This window comes from Heloderma suspectum, chromosome 3, assembly GCF_057233095.1.
Source record: "Heloderma suspectum isolate Gila_16-S chromosome 3, 16-S_ref, whole genome shotgun sequence".
NCBI lineage: Eukaryota > Metazoa > Chordata > Lepidosauria > Squamata > Helodermatidae > Heloderma > Heloderma suspectum.
Window position 1 is genome coordinate 293,578,025 of NC_139460.1, and position 16,155 is coordinate 293,594,179.

Sequence of the window (16,155 nt, forward strand, 5' to 3'; positions counted from 1 at the left end):
CACGGAGTCTGACAAACCTCAGACGCTTGACTTTGCTAAAGTTCTTTAGCATGCATCCCAAGGGAGTGGCAGAGCTTTCTAAATGGGAGCTACCTGCCCCCATTGTGCCTACCTCTATTTGAAACCATACACGGAGCCTGACAAACCTCCGACGTTTACACGGAGCCTGACAAACCTCCGACGTTTACACGGAGTCTGACAAACCTCAGACGTTTACACAGAGTCTGACAAACCTCAGACGCTCCGAAGGCAACTCAAACAGAAAGACAGAAGGGAAATCAAGTACTTACTCTGCCCAACACCCTAGTGCCGTCTCTTCAGACCCATTCAGCCTGGTTGACTCAATCAGTGGAGTCCACGCCTTTAACCTCCTGGGTGTCCCGACCCCCGTACTCTGGTGCCGTGGCAGACCTCAAAGGCGGTCCGGCGCGCCCCACAGGCACCTTTGCCGGTTCTGTCGTTTGACCCCAGGGTGGTCCAAGGGACTCCTGACTGCTCGCCAGTTTGTTGCACAAAATGCTAGTTTCGCCCCCTGGAGGCTAGTCCAATTTGCCCCAAAGAGGAGAGTCAACTTCAGGCTGGGTCCAACTCGATTTTATTGTTTGCAAACAGTTCGACAAAGGAGCTCACGCTCAAAGCAGAGTCGACCCTGGGCAACCTCCGCGCTACAGTTTTATTACTTAGCTTGCATTCCTCAGCCAGCGTGTTACTTTTGATTGGTTGCCAGCGGTTTGCTTAGCAACCTTATCTTAGGGTTACTGTCTGCTCATTCCAGGCATGCACAGCTCTTACAGTACTATGTGCTGCTTAAGACACATACAATGGCTTTTAGGTTACATTTTTACTACAATGCGACAATGGAACCAATTACCTGGGGAGGTGGTGGGCTCTCCCACACTGGAGGCATGCAAAACAAGGCTGGACAGCCACCTGTCAGGGATACTTTGACTTGGATTTCTGCATTGAGCAGGGGGTTGGACTCGATGGTCTTGTAGGCCCCTTGCAACCCAATATTCTATGATTCTATGATTCTAGGGCCCACTGACAAGGGTCCCTTGGACTTGCTCCTCTTCCTGATTTTTGAAATATGCTTGTTCACCTGCCTCTGCCCCTGACAATGATGGTGAGAGGAGGGAGGAGCAGCAGATGCCATTGCTGTCTTGCTCACCAGCTCTCTGCCTGTCAAGCAAGCAAGTGGTCACAATGATGAGGAAGAGGAGGAGGAGCAATAGCAGCTTATGACAATGGTGTCTAGAAGGCAGACTCACTGTGGGAGGGGAGCCATTAAGGGTTTCTTGCCCAAGGACCCTAAAAAGCCTGGAGCTGGCACTGCTTTGGACCACATAGCAAAGGTCATCAAAAAGTAGCTCCATCTCACACTAGTGTAGTCCCTCTTGGAAATGGAGCTCCTCCCACATGGCATAGGTTTGTGATCATGCCTTGGCACTGCTGAGGGGAAGTACACCATAGTGGTTCCCACATTGCAAATGTAACATCAGAAACAACCTTAGTCTATACACAGAATGAGGTGGTAGAGTTCTGCAGTCTTCCACTTCAGACTACAGGTGAGGCATATCAAATTTTGAATGCTCCCTGCGGAAAAACTCCCTGCATGTATGAAACTAGCATATCAAGAAGAGACCTATGCTAAATTTAGATATGCTTGTTTTCTACCTGTTAGGAATGAAAGGTGAGTGACTTCCTCAAAGCATCTTAACTCAGCATTAATTTGAGCTCTGCTTTCCCCAAATTGGGAAAGCCTGGATCATTTTCCCAAGCCAAAACAGAGCGCGGTGTGGGGGGGGGGAGTTCTTGGCCTTGCCAGTCCCTGCTGCTCCTACCAGCCCCTCAAAACACAATTACCCTTCCCTTATCTAATTAGGATGGCCAGCTATTCTACTTTACAGAGAAGGGTCCTTTATTTTGGAGAGATGGCCGAGGACAGTCCTCTATTCAAAATTGTCCTCTGTTTGAAGGGCTGTCCAGTCCAAGTCTGGTTTAAAATCAAAGAACAATAAGAAGGGGAGGGTCTATGACCTCCTGGCAAAGGCTGAAGGGGCAGGATTGCAGCTTGAGACTGATAACCATATGGTCAAGGAACACCTAATTACTTTGAATGAGTTCAAATCTCCAGGGCCAGATGAACTGCACCCTAGAGTAATAAAGGAACTGGCAGAAGAACTCTTAGAGCCACTTTCTATTATCTTTGAGAAATCATGGAGGACGGGGGAAGTGCCAGATAGGGATGTCAGAGAATTTTGCCAAGAATCTCGGGGAGGCTGAATGCCAGTGCATTCGGCCCCCCGAAATCGGTGGCGGAACGGTCTGCCCCCCCACCCCCCCTGGGACGGGACTTACATTGGGCAGCAGCTCCGGTGGCGGCTGCGGCGGTGGTTCGGCGGCGGCGGTTTGGCTGCGGTGGCTGCGGCAGCGGCGGCGGCAGCCGGTCTTCCAACCAGCTGCTGCCGCCGCCATTTCCAGTAAAAAAAAAAACGTGATAGACTACGTAAAGATTTACGTAGCCTATCACGGCTAGATTTTTAAAAAACACTGTGATAGGCTACGTAAATGTTTACGTAGCCTATCACGGCTGATTTAAAAGGAAAAAAAACCCGCGGGCGCCGCCATTTGCTTTCCTTATTTTGGCACGTCTTAGTCTACACAAACATTTACATAGACTAAGACGGCGAAAATAAGGGGAACGCAAATAGCGTAGACGCTACACTATTTGCGTTCCCCTTATTTTCGCCGTTTTTTTTTTTTTTTAAAGTCAGCCGTGATAGGCTACGTAAACATTTACGTAGCCTATCACGGCTGACTGCAGGGACGCAGATGGCAGCGGCTATGGCTGCCACCATTTGCGTCCTTGCTAGCCAGCGGCCGGATGTCCGGCTGCTGGCGGAGCTGGCTGGCGGCTCTGCAGAATCCCTGTGGAGCACAGCCGGCCAGCCAGGATTCCGGGGGGGGGGAACGGAGCACCTCCCCCCTGGCGAGGATTCCGGGGGGAGGGACGGAATGCCTCCCCCCCAACCATAAAAATAATCCGCGAAAGGTAAGTACCTTTCGTACATCCCTACAATATACCTCGACTTCAGCAAAGCTTTCGACAAAGTGCCCCATGATATCCTGATGAGCAAACTAGCTAAAAGTGGGCTAGATGAAACGACAATCTGGTGGATCCACAGTAGGCTACAGAATTGGACTCAAAGAGTGCTTATCAATGGGATCTTCTCAAATTTAGGGATGTTGGAGAAATCTGCTGTGGATTCAAATGAGGCCGGATTCTTTTGAATCTGGCCTCAGGAATCCATGGCAGACCGGCACCACTTACCTCTGCTCCAGGAGGATTGGAGGCGGAATGGCACTCAGCTGCTTCTTGCTGACCTGAGCTGTTCACCTCCTCCTTGCCGATCGCCATTTCTCAAAAAAAAAAAAAAAAAAAAGGCAATCGGCAGGAAGTGCCCATAGACTTATATGCAAATAAAGCCATGGATCTTGCGTATAAGTCTATGTGTCCATAGGCTTATACACAAAATTCACAGCTCTATTTTGTGTATAAGTCTATGGGCACATCCTGCTGATCGCCTTAAAAAGAAAGAAGAAATAGCGATCAGCAGGGAAAAGGTGAACTCCTCTGGCCAGCAGGTGGCAAGGTATAGAAATAAATAAAATAAATAAATAAATAAATAAAGGTAAGCAGCCTCCAAGCCAGGCTCCCCCCCCTTCAGAATCCTTGTGGAGTGGAGCTGGTCAAGAGGAATCGGGGGGGGGGAGGAACGGATCACCTCCCCCCCCCCCCGATTCACCACCAGAGCAGACATTGGGGAATCCATACATCCCTACTCAAATTGGGGAGAGGTAACAAGCGGGGTACCACAGGCCTTAGTCCTGGGCCCAGTGCTCTTCAACATTTTAATTAATGATTTGGAGGAGGAGGTGCAGGGAATGCTGATCAAATTTGCAGATGCAGATTTACGTAGCCTATCACGGCTGATTAAAAAAACAATAATGCACGTACGCAAATGGTGGCGGCCATGGCCGCCGCCATTTGTGTTCCTTATTTTGGCACATCTTAGTCTACGTAAACATTTACGTAGACTAAGACGGCGAAAATAAGGGGAACGCAAATAGCGTAGACGCTACGCTATCATGTTTTGTTTTTTTTTAACCTGGAAATGGTGCTGGCGGCAGCCAGTCGGAAGACCGGCCGCCAGAGCCGCCACCACCGAACCGCCGCTGGAGCAGGCGCCGGAATCGCCGCCGGAGCCACCGCCGCCAGGAAGATCCGCCCAAGGTAAGTCCCATCCCAGGGGGGTGGCAGGGGGGTGGCAGGCCGTTCCACCACCGATTTCGGGGATCCGAATGCGCTGGCATTCGGCCTCCCCAAGATCCGTGGCAGAACTTTCATACATCCCTACTTGGAAGACAGAAACAAAGTTCAAAGTGATCTTGATAGACTGGAGCGCTGGGCAGAACACAACAGAATGACATTTAATAGGGATAAATGCCAGGTTCTGCACCTAGGAAAAAGAAACCAAATGCACAGTTACAAGATGGGGGATACGTGGCTCAACAACACTACAAGTGAGAAGGATCTTGGAATTGTTGTCAATCACAAGCTGAATATGAGCCAACAATGTGATGTGGCTGCAAAAAAAGCAAATGCTCTTTTTGGCTCCATTAATAGAAGCATAGCTTCCAAATCCTGGGAAGTACTAGTTCTCCTTTACTCAGCACTGGTTAGGCCCCATCTGGAGTATTGTGTCCAGTGCTGGACACCACACTTTAAGAAGGATGCAGACAAGCTGGAGAGGGTTCAGAGGAGGGCAACACAGATGATCAGGAGACTGGAAACAAAGCCCAGTGAAGAGAGACTGAAAGAACTGGGCATGTTTAGCCTTGAGAAGAGAAGACTGAGGGGAGATATGATAGCACTCTTCAAGTACTTGAAAGGTTGTCACAGAGAGGAAGGCCAGGATCTCTTCTTGATCATCCCAGGGTGCAGGACACGGAATAATGGGCTCAAGTTACAGGAAGCCAGATTCCAGCTGAATACCAGGAAAAACCTCCTGACTGTTGGAGCAATACAACAATGGAACCAATGAGCTAGGGAGGTGGTGGGCTCTCCCACACTGGAGGTGTTCAAGACGAGGCTGGACAGCCATCTGTCAGGGATGCTCTGACTTGGATTCCTGCACTGAGCAGCGGGTTGGACTTGATGGTCTTGTAGTCCCCTTCCAACCCTACCATTCTATGATACTATTTAAATGATACTACTTATTATTACTAAATGTGCAGCTGTACATATAGGTTTGCATATTCATATGTTAGGCAAATTGGTGGCCCCTTTTGTCCCTTTTTTTGGAGATGCGTAAGTGGCCACCCTACTTATCTTCCAAGTGTGGGTGTGGTGAGGCCAGCAGCAGGAATACGGAGAGACTTTGAAGAGGAGGGCTTCCCTGTCCCCTTCTCTCTGCCCCACAGATTAGCTCATGGCTGAAGCAATTGCTACATTGCCCATCAGCCACTAGGTTTTGCTCATCCACAAACTGCCGATCAGCAAGTCACAGAGGAGGACGGGATGTGGAAGTAAACGCCTTTTAAAACTTCCTGCATGATCCCACTGCTGGTCCCATTGCACTTGGAAGGTAAGTGAAGGGAAGACGGTGCATGTTTGGGGGGAAATAGTTTGGTGGGGGCATTGGAGCTGTTGGGAACAGGAAGGTGGCTGCCAGGAACTCTCTTCTGGCTCATAGTTTACTCCCATAGGGGAGAGGTTTGGGGCTTGTTAAGTCTTCCTCTCCTTTGTGGTGGATTTTAAGGAGTCCCCAAGGTCTGGTCTGAGCCTGGTGATGTCCACTGGTATCCCTTCTACAAGCAACATGGGCCCAGAATACTGGTAGGGGTAAAAGCCGCCAGAGGAGCTCAGTTTCAGACAGTGGTATAGTGGAGCCAGGGCCAGCAGTGCTGACGCACCAGGACATTTCTATTAGCACGGACAGTAACATCATGCATCCTCCTCCTCCTCAGACGTCCCTGTTCCCTCTGAGCTTAGCTGCAATCTTACAGTAGCTAGGGAAAATGAATTTTCCCAGCAACATATAGTGTTCCCTGTTGTCATGCAAACTTTTGTGGTGGCTTGGTGCTGTGAACCGCTAGAACTGGTTTGCTGGGATGGATCAACTGCATTTTTGGACTCTTAGCAGTTACCCCACTTGGGTCAGGCAAAAAGCAGTTAGCAGGGGAAGGGTTAAGTACCCCTTCTCCCACCCATTCTTTGCTGCAGAGTACCAGCTCCCAGTGGCCGGGGCATTCCATACGGCTGCTCTGTAACGCACACTTTGGCTTTCACCATGCTAGAATTCTACTGGAAAGAAAGGATAGGTAGAAATCCCTGTCCAGCCATGAAGCTTACAAAGTGACTTTGGGCCAGTCACTGTCTCTCAGCCTCACTTACCTCACAGGGTTGCTGTGAGGGAAAAAGTAGGATGCCTCTGTGTGCTGGCCCGTACTCCTTGGAGAAAGGGTGAGATGCAAATGTAAGAAATGTTGTTATGAATAGGGTGCTGCTGGGGAGATGGGCGTTATAGTAATTGTGGGTGACAGTAATAAGGGAATGAAGATGTCAGAAGGCAAATCGACTGAAATGGGAAAACTAATACTGCAATATGTACCTTCTGGATCTGCTAGTGGGATGGGGGTGGTTTATATGACATTAACACAATCTATGCATGCACCCACGACTGCTTGGCAAATTTCCCCAGCTACTTATTCTGCAAACCAGTTCTTCATCCTGCATTTCTGTAACCCAAAATAAATCACTCTTTCTCAAGTGACTAAGGCTGTGACAAATGGGACATGACAAGTGAGCGTGGCATTCCAGTTGCAGGGAGCAAGCTGTTGTCAGAGAGAGTCAAATTGGGTTATTAAGTCACAGGGGTAAACGGAGCCTAAGCAGCCACTGTTTCCCTTTCCCCCAAAGCCTCTGCTGCACAGGGGCTCAGAACAGAGTCACACATCTCCCTCCCCCCTGCCCTTCCGTGAACATGCACAAGCCGGTATTTGCTGTGCATTTGTGACAACAGAATGAGACTGTTTTCCCTCTCAGGGTATATGACTACAAAGTAGCCTCCCTGAGCTTGCTCTGGCTGATTATTACTGCCAACGGTGTGGATTTGCATAGATACACTTTTTAAAAAGCATTAGAAGAGTCTCATGTGGCTGCCACTGTCTCTGTGAAATCGTATTTTCCTCTCAGTTGGCTTTCACATCTGATAGATGGTGTTGTTTAGAAAGCTCTCTTGAGACACAACTGGCAACTTGTATGTCCCCCAGGAGTAGCACTGCATCACCATTCCTCTCCCCTTTTCATGAAAGGAACATGTTTATTTATATATTTATTTACTTATTATTACGTTTATATCATCCCTTTTTTCCACCACAGACAAAACCCAAGGCAGGCTATGTGGTCCTCCTCCTCCCCATTTTAGCCTCACAACAACCCTGTGAGGTAGGTTAGGCTGAGAGAAAGTGACTGGCCCAAAGTCACACAGTGAGCTGCATGGCTGAATGGGGACTAGAACTTGGATCTCCTGAGTCCCAGACCAACACTCTAACCACTGCACCACACTGGCACAGGCATCTAATCAAAGGGCAGGGCACCAGTTTTGGAGCTGTAGGTATCTTGAGTTCCTTCTGGGATGATAGTTAGAAAGCACACTGAAAACATCATGTAAAATAATATATGTGGCAGATCAGGGCCCTGACCACCTTTCATCTTGTCCTCCCATAGCTCTAGAGGGAAGGGGGTTACATCATCCAGTCCTCTGTCCCACTGAGACACTGTCCCTTTTGTTGGAGCAGTGGTTGAGTCACCAAACCACGGATGTGGCTTGTTGATAGCCATCCCAGGGCTTTACCCAAGCTCTGCTTGATTGGACATGAGCAAGGTGGTGAAGGCATGTCCTCAACAAAATGGGAAAGGGTGATTGTGTTGCCCTCTAAAAGCACAAGCCTTGCTGGATCAGACCAAGGATCCAACTAGTCTAGCATTCTCTTCCCACAGTGGCCAACCAGATACCCATGGAAAGCCCACGAGAAGGACATGAGTGCAACAGCACCTTCCTGCTAGTGTTTTCCAGCCACTGGGAAACACAGCATACTGCCTCTAATGCTGGACGTAATAAAAAGCTATCATGACTAGTATATGTTCAGCCTCCATGCCCATATATTTGGACATGAGAGAGTGGTCCCCTTCTTGTGTCTCACAAATGCCCTGTAAAGTGGTAACAGGGCCAATCCCTGCTCTACCTCAACCTTGTGGCCAAGGTATTAAAGGCCTCTAACTACTCGGAGCAACTCTGCTGTTGGTGTTAGGAACTGGGAGGGGGCATAATTGGGAGGGGGAATAAAGAAAAACGTCCAATCCAGCACAAAATACCAAATCCAGTGTATGACCTGCAAGATGCCTGGGTCAGATACCAACTGAGGCAAACCCATGGTTGCCATGAAATCCAAAAATCCTGAGCTGCACTTTGGCTGGTGGGGAGGGGGCGTGAGCTTGGCATGGGTGTTTATTTATTTAATGTTGATCCCCCCTTTCCATCTAATGCCCAGCAGCTACCAACACACATTTTAAAACAGGAATTTTAAAACAATCAAAACACATTAAAACCAACTAAAACAAGAGTAAAAGTACAGAGAAGGTGGCAGATAAAATAAACAAAACTAAGGAGATGGATTTAACACTTGTCGGAAAAAGCAATAAGGGAAGGGCAGTAGCTCAGTGGTAGAGCCCCTGCTTTGCATGCAGAAGGTCTCAGGTTCTATCCCTGGCATCTCCAAGGAGGGCTGCAAAAGACACCTCTAAACCCGGGGCAGCTGCTGCCAGTCAGTGTCAACAGTTCTGCCCTATATGGACCAATGGTCTCCCTCGGTAGAAGGCAGCTTCCTATGTTCCTAGGGCATGCAAAAGAGCCTCTTCGGCTGACATTACGTGAAATGTCCTTGACAAGCTCACCCTTGTCAGCTCAGGTGGGTGGACTATTGGGCAGTGGGATGGGTGGTAGACCAATAAAATCCCAGTTCTGTCTTGTGCATCCATCATCAATTACACACTCAAAACTAGGTCACTGCTGAATAAGGTACCTGGACCCTGCCACCCAGCCTGCTCCAACTGGTTGTGTTAAAAAGACCAACAACATCCAGCTGCATTACAGCCACTACAGCATTACATCTGGTCATTCTAAGAACTTTTTGACATGAAGAACTGGTGCCTGAGTTTTCTTGTTTTCCTTTTCCTTCCCCTCCCCTTCTTCCTTTTGTGTTGTGTTGTAAGCCTGAAGGAATGGACCATCTTCTTTTTATTGATATGTAAGCTGCTCTGGAAGCCTTTTGGGCTGAAGAGCAGAGAATAGGTAGAAAGATAAGACAGATAAGATAGAGAGGTAGAGGTTGCTGATGTACAAAGAAACCAGTAGTACAAAGCTGGCAGAGACTAACCCCATCTGTTTTATCTAACTGGGTTTCTGCATGAAAAAGAAGTATTTGATGCAAATACTTAAAACTTTAATTTAAACATGGAGCAAGCAAACAAGGGCAAAGGTAATTTAGGTTGATAGAAGAAGCCTCCTGCAGTGAGTTCTGATCTCAAAGCCCACTAGCACATAAAAGAAAAAGGTAATTACTAACATAGTGATGTGCTGAAAAAATAAATTTCTCCTAAAGAGTCACTGGCTCTATCCACACATCTACTTTTTAATAGGCATCTTGATATATGCTTTGTTTCTAGACATATATTATGCCAATGCACTAAAACAGAGGTTGGCAAATTCTTCAGGCTGGGATGCAGCATTCCACCACCACCACCCCACTGCTGCCCTGCCACTGTATTTGCCGCTGAAATTCAGCAGTGCAATAGCAAAAAAAAGCAGCAATTTTGTTTGAAAACAAGGCACATTGGAAAGTAACAGTCTACTGCCTGTCCAGTTGGCTTCTGTGTGTGGAATAGGAATGTTGGGGAATTCCGCCACAGACTCCAGTCAGGCCGGATTTTTTAGAATCTGGCCCCCCGGAGTCTGTGGCAGAATGGGGCAATCCCCCCCGCCACCCCACGGAATCCCCCTGGGATGGAGCCTACCTGGTGGCAGCAGCAGCGGCAGCGGCTCCGGCAGCTGCTCTGGGTTGTCTTCCAGCTGCTGCCAGGCTGTGGCCGCAAATGGCAGCCACTACGCCAGCCGCCACTTGCATCCCTGCCAAGCTGTGATAGGCTACATAAGTATGTACGTAGCCTATCACGGCAACAGACAGGGATGCAAATGGCGGCCGCTATGCCATTTGCACCCCTGCTCTTTGCCATGATAGGCTACGTAGATACTTATGTAGCCTATCACGGCTTGGCAGGGATGCAAATGGCGGCTGGCGTAGGGGCCGCCATTTGCAGCCGCAGCCTGGCAGCAGCTGGAAGTCCGGCTGCGGCTGGCCCCAGCCGGTTGGGTAGGATTCCGGGGGGAGGGACGGATTGCCTCCCCCCCACTGCGGATGCCTCTGAGCGGAGCAAGGTAAGGGATTTGTACATCCCTAGTGTGGAATGGGAGACACCATCTTGGATTCTGGGAGCTGCTCCCCCCACCCCCGCTGTCATAGCAAATTCAGCAGGGGGATGACGACAGTGGGGGCTGCAAAAAAGGCTAGGTGTCTGTGTACAGCCCACAGCCTACATGTTGTCCACCCCTGTATTTAAACGGGACCCCTGTCCTTTACTGTCAACTTATTCTAATACTCCTCTCAATTTTCTTAAGTTTAGGAATAGAATCCACTTTGTGTCTGCTGTGAACTGCATGCTAATTGGTTGCTCTTCTAGCTAATGGGGACAGATATTATGCAGCAAGAAAACAATTCCAAATCGTTTAGACATTATTTTGTTGTCACAAGGGAAACAGTATTAATTAAATGTCAGGATTATTTCGGAAACTGGCTTTCTTCTGCAGAACCCCCCGCCCCCCAATATTGTTAACTGAAATGCAATATCAGCTTATTGTTCAAAGCAAATCCAATGGATTACAATGACACTTCTATGCATGGGGATGCAGCTTTAAGCCATAACCCAAAGGCAATATATATGAACTCACGAGAGAACGGTGTACCCTGCCAAAGAGACAAGCTCTGACCACCAAAGAGGCAAGTTCCTGCTCAGTTTAACATGTGGGTTGGCTTTTTGGTGGTGAAAGCTGCTCAGGTGGTGCCAGGGTAGGGGGGAAGATGACTCAAGAAGGTCCGACTGAGTATGCCAGCCCTCTCCCCACTATCTTTTGGATTATGGCCTGGGAAGGAGGGAAATGTCCAAAAGGCTTAAATTAAAAAAATCAAAACATGCAATAAAGGTCTGTGATTAAGAGAGCAGCTGCCCTATGCTTTGGGACCACCCCTGCTCATTTGCTGGCAGGGCACATATCTGGTGGGAGGCAGAGCTTCCTGTATTTTTTCCTCTATCTATGGATGAAGAAAAAGAGTTGCAATGGGAGAGAAACGTTTAGACGTGCTCTTGAGTGTGCCTTAGGGATGGCATGGGAGTCTGAAAAGGGGGTGGAGTCTGATGGGTGTCCCCCCCCTCTGGACTCCTGGACCCCACTAGCCAAGCCCTGGGTGCTGACAGATCCGGCTGCCGAGTGCCCCGGAGCTCGGCAAGTGGCTGGGAGCATCATGGCACCCTAGCGCTCTTGCCCTGGCTTGCTCGGGAGGAGGCCAGGGTGAGAGTGCTGGGGGGTGGCCGCACCAGGACCTGTCCTGCCTCTGCTGGCTGTTAAGGAAGCCTTTAACAGCTGGCATGGGACCAAGGACCTTGGTGGCACCCCGATGTCAGGGTTGGATCAGAGCCCAGAGAGCCCCAAAGCAGTTCTGTTTCTGGGGAAGAGATAGAAACCGTGGGAGAGAAACCTGCACGCTGTTCAGAGGAGCAGCCGGGGGAGAGCCCCTCCCGGTACACACTCCTGAGAGTGATAGTGACCCTGGCAGGGAGAGGGAGGTGCAACAGCAGTTTCTGGATGCTAGGCGCCGGTGCAGCGTCAAGTGGGAGATGGCGGGCGCTGAGAGGAGGCACTCAGCCCGCTTGGCGCGACGGCAACAGCGGCGCCCTGATGCCCCATGGGAAAGGGGTGGACTCTCTCCTCCTAGCCCATAAGTTCAGAGGTTTCCCACCTTCCCCTCCAAATGGAGATCAACTAATTCCTAAAGTTAGAACCCCCAAGTAGGCAGCTCTCTTAAGTCTCACTCATAGGATCAGGCAATTAGCATCTGTAAGCGTCATCAGGTTGAATGGAAAGAAAGCCTTGGAAAAGAGCCCTATTGTCTGTGTGTTGATTCTGGCTACCTGAGGATCTCAGAAGGCAGCAGGGGTGACCTCCCGACACCCAACGTTCTCACCCTGGCCTGCTCCCGAGGAGGCCAGGGTGAGAGTACTGGGGGCTGGTTGCACTGAGCACTCAGCAGTCAAGTCCTTGTGTGCATAAAGCACCAGGGCTTGACTGCCGGAGTCCTTGTCATGAAGAGAAGGGGCGGCTTGTGTGGCTCAGCATGCAGGCGGATGAGCAGGGAGGCTCGCCGAGCAGGTCTGGACCTCATGAGCCGGGGCGGGCCAGCTCGTCGAACTCTCCCTGCCCCAGACAGAGATGGGTCCGTCCATCCCTAGTCTTAGGTATATATGAGAAATTAATTTCAGTTAATTTTTGATCAGGATTTCATCCAGCTCACACCTTCCAGACTGAACACGAACTCAGATGCATTCTGCGGTCGAAGTCCTTACATTTCTGAGCTTGCCATGTGATTGCAGACTAAGAAAAAAATGCATTTGATAGCATGTGTACAATTAAAAAATGCACAGGAAAGAATGTGCACTTCTGAAAAATGCACACACATATGCTTTCATCAATGGAAGACGAATGCGTACATTTAAACAATGCACTTAACTGATGTGTACATTTGGAAAAATATGCATGCAAAAGGGAAAAAGCAAAGCTCGCCATCTGATATGGACTCAGGATGGAAGGGGCTTTGAGATGAAATTCAGAGAACTTCGGCGAGCTCACATTTTGCTGATTCGCACATCCCTTGCACGTCTAAATGTTTCCTGGGGTTGGGTGTGTGGTTGGGTTTTGAGAGGCTATTGGATCGACCAATTGTTGCACACCTTTTTCCCCCCTTCCTGAGGTCAGAGTTCCGATCACAGAAGAGGGATATGCTCTGCACAGGTTTCCACAGTGTTTGGGAGGGGCCAGGAGGGGGTGTCGGTGGGAATCTACAGTCATCTCCTCTGAGGTCAGAGCTCTTTCTCCATCCACAGAGGGGGAGATCCACTGTGTCTTATGGTCCTGGGACACTGTCTAGGAGCCATTGGATTTCTCTGTAAGGGTGCAATCCTATGTGATCCGCCCTTGATACTCATAAGCCTCTGAACTCAGGGCCCAGGTCCTAGTCTGAAGGCACATAAGGCAGCCACCTTGCTGAAGCTAAGCAGGTCTGGGTCTGGTCAGTGCTTGGAGGGGAGGCCACCTGGGAACCACATGTAGCCACCTTGAGTTCCATGATGGAAGAAAGGTGTAAATGTAATAAAATAAAGAAAAAGAAAAGAAAGAAGACTATCCAGTGCAGAGCGGGAGGCGTGGTGAAGGCAATGGCAGTGGTAGTTTTGACAATATCAACACAAATGATATTTGACAATATCAAGGCCTGAAAATGGTAGCATAAATTCAGAATTCAGTCTTGCCTTGCATATTCAGACAATAGGTTTTGCATTCAAAATATCTTTTGATCAGTTTCAGCACACGAACACCCTAGTGGCTCTTTCTAGTTTGGGGTGGTGGAAATGATAAAGAAGGCCTTGGCTGAAATTTGAGGAGCAGCTATGGTGTCAACCTCAGTCAGTTAATTCATTTACATTATCTCCCAAAGCATGCATCCCAAAGATACAGCAACCATAGCCTTCAGTATGCAAGAGTTTATGTATCCTTCCCTCACACAAGAAGCAAATGCATTCAGAGCTCTCCCAAGACATTTTGCTGCCTGAGCTGAAGAACAAGATGGCATCCCCATTCCATATACTGAAGCCTGTTGGGCAGGCAGTTGAATCTGAATGCAGCAGTGGTGACGGGGCAGCCTGGGCAGTGCACTTACTTAGGGGCTGCAGGGCAGGCCATATATGGAACACACTGCTAGGGATGGCACGGGCTCCCGCTGCTCCCCCCGCTGAATCCAGCTTGTTGAGCTGCCACCCCTGCTCCCACGCCATGCAAACAGCTAGGACTTGCTGGACCATCCGCTCATGCCCAGCAGCCACGTGTCTTCGTTTCAAGCTGCCCTCTTTTACACAAGATGGGGCTCTATATTTTTGTATATTTACTGTTGTGCACAACGGCAGCTGTAAAGGGCCATTTCCACTATGATAGAGGTCTCTAATGTTGTGGAAATGGCCCTTTACAGCCACCCTGTGCGCAACAGTAAATATACGAAAACATAGAGCCCCATCTTGTGTGGAAGAGCATGGCTTGCATGGAGGGGCAGGCACCTGAGGCACACTCCCAGACAGCTCTCTGAGCCCACCAGGGGTTCGCACTGGTGAGCGGCAGCAGTGGCTGCTTGAGCACCCGCCGAGCATGGACTCTGGTGAGTCTGTCCATCCTTCAGTCACCATGCAACTGCTCTTTGCCCCTCAACATCCACTGGCTGTGTCAGCCATTTCATTCTGCCTAATGGTAGGGCTGGCCCTCCCTGCATGATCCTGTCTTACATTTATATGCTACATTTCTTCATTCACAGATACAAGACAGCGTACACAGTGTTTCCAAGTGGTCTTTCATCCAGGCATTGACCAGACCTTAGCTTCAGCAAGGTTCCCAAATACGTACTTTAGATAATGTTCTATGCTCCTCCTTCATGGCACAAAGAATGAAAGAAAAGGAATCTTCCTGTAGGAAGAAAACTAGCATGTGAAGGAGAAGGCTAGGCTAGAACTCTTATCCATGACATGCTAGTTTTCCAGGAACAGAGAGGGTTTATTCCTGTGCTCCCTCTGTCCTGCTGAATTAATGATTAAGGGGATATTTTAAATCTGATTATGTTCAGAAGAAAATCCCTGAGTATAGCCACAGAAACAACCAATAGTTTACCTTAACTTCTGACATGAGTGCTTTCAGTAAAATAAAAAGAAAAAAAGAATTACAGTAGTTATTAATACCAATGGTAATATGTAGACAAAAGCAAGGTTGCCCTCTCTTGGCATAAATGAGATCCTGGCACTTCTGATCTTATGTGCATCTGCGCACAACAGCCCAGTAGATGCTCATATGCACACACAAATCTTGCCAGTGAGCAGGATTTCCCCATTCACTTCAGTGGTGGAAGAATCTCTGCACGTGCCTAATGCTGTCCCCTCGTTCAAAATAAAGGAGATGTCTCTGCAGGCACAGCAGCTCTGCTGCCCTATGTCACAAACCCACAACTGAACATAACAATCAGCTAGTGGCCAGGCACTGGAAACTCTAAGCAAGAAATGCTTATGCATCACTAATAAAAAAATACACCAGGGTAGAGTGTGGTTGGTTGATGGCAACATGAATGGATTTAGCACCCGCCTCTCTTTTTCTTTCTTTGGTGAGCTTGCAGGAAATGTCGCCATAGTTATTAGCCTTTGCTCTGGCCTTTTCAGTATGAGACTCATGCAGTGAGTAAGCATCATCCCACCACACATTCAGCCTCACCATTCCTTGGCTGGAATATGGGGACTTGAAATGCTGCTGTTTTTGTATGCAGAGGATTTGCTAAATAATCCATGGGCAGAAGATGAGTTGGCAGGCACATGTAGCAAAGAACTCCCCTTCCGCTCCTCCTTTGTGAGCTGGGTTAATGCAACACTTATCCAGATGTATGCAATGTTACTGACAAATCTGAATTTTATTGGCTATCTGTGCAAGTCTAAATGAGGTGGAAATGCCCAGTACAACCCTGCTGAAGAACTCTCCTCTGATCTCAGGACTCCTGTGGGTTGCAGTGGAAATAATTTTGACATAATTAGTGATGGGTGAATTTGTTATTTACTTGGAAAGTAATGGATTTGTCCACGTGAGCTGAGATGAGCGTTCTCCTTTAATATGAAGTCTCATTCCA

The 16,155-nt window shown here is 48.8% G+C and overlaps 1 long non-coding RNA gene across 2 annotated transcripts in view; it reads left to right on the plus strand.

The window, feature by feature from the left end:
* The first annotated feature begins 2,824 nt into the window (after window positions 1-2,824).
* Window positions 2,825-16,155, plus strand: part of LOC146351445 (uncharacterized) — a 33,405-nt gene continuing 20,074 nt past the window's right edge. For both annotated transcript variants that reach the window (XR_014789609.1, XR_014789610.1), the window contains exons 1-3: window positions 2,825-3,052; window positions 4,192-4,294; window positions 5,485-5,648. This is a non-coding gene — a long non-coding RNA (uncharacterized LOC146351445). The remainder of the gene's footprint in view (window positions 3,053-4,191; window positions 4,295-5,484; window positions 5,649-16,155) is intronic.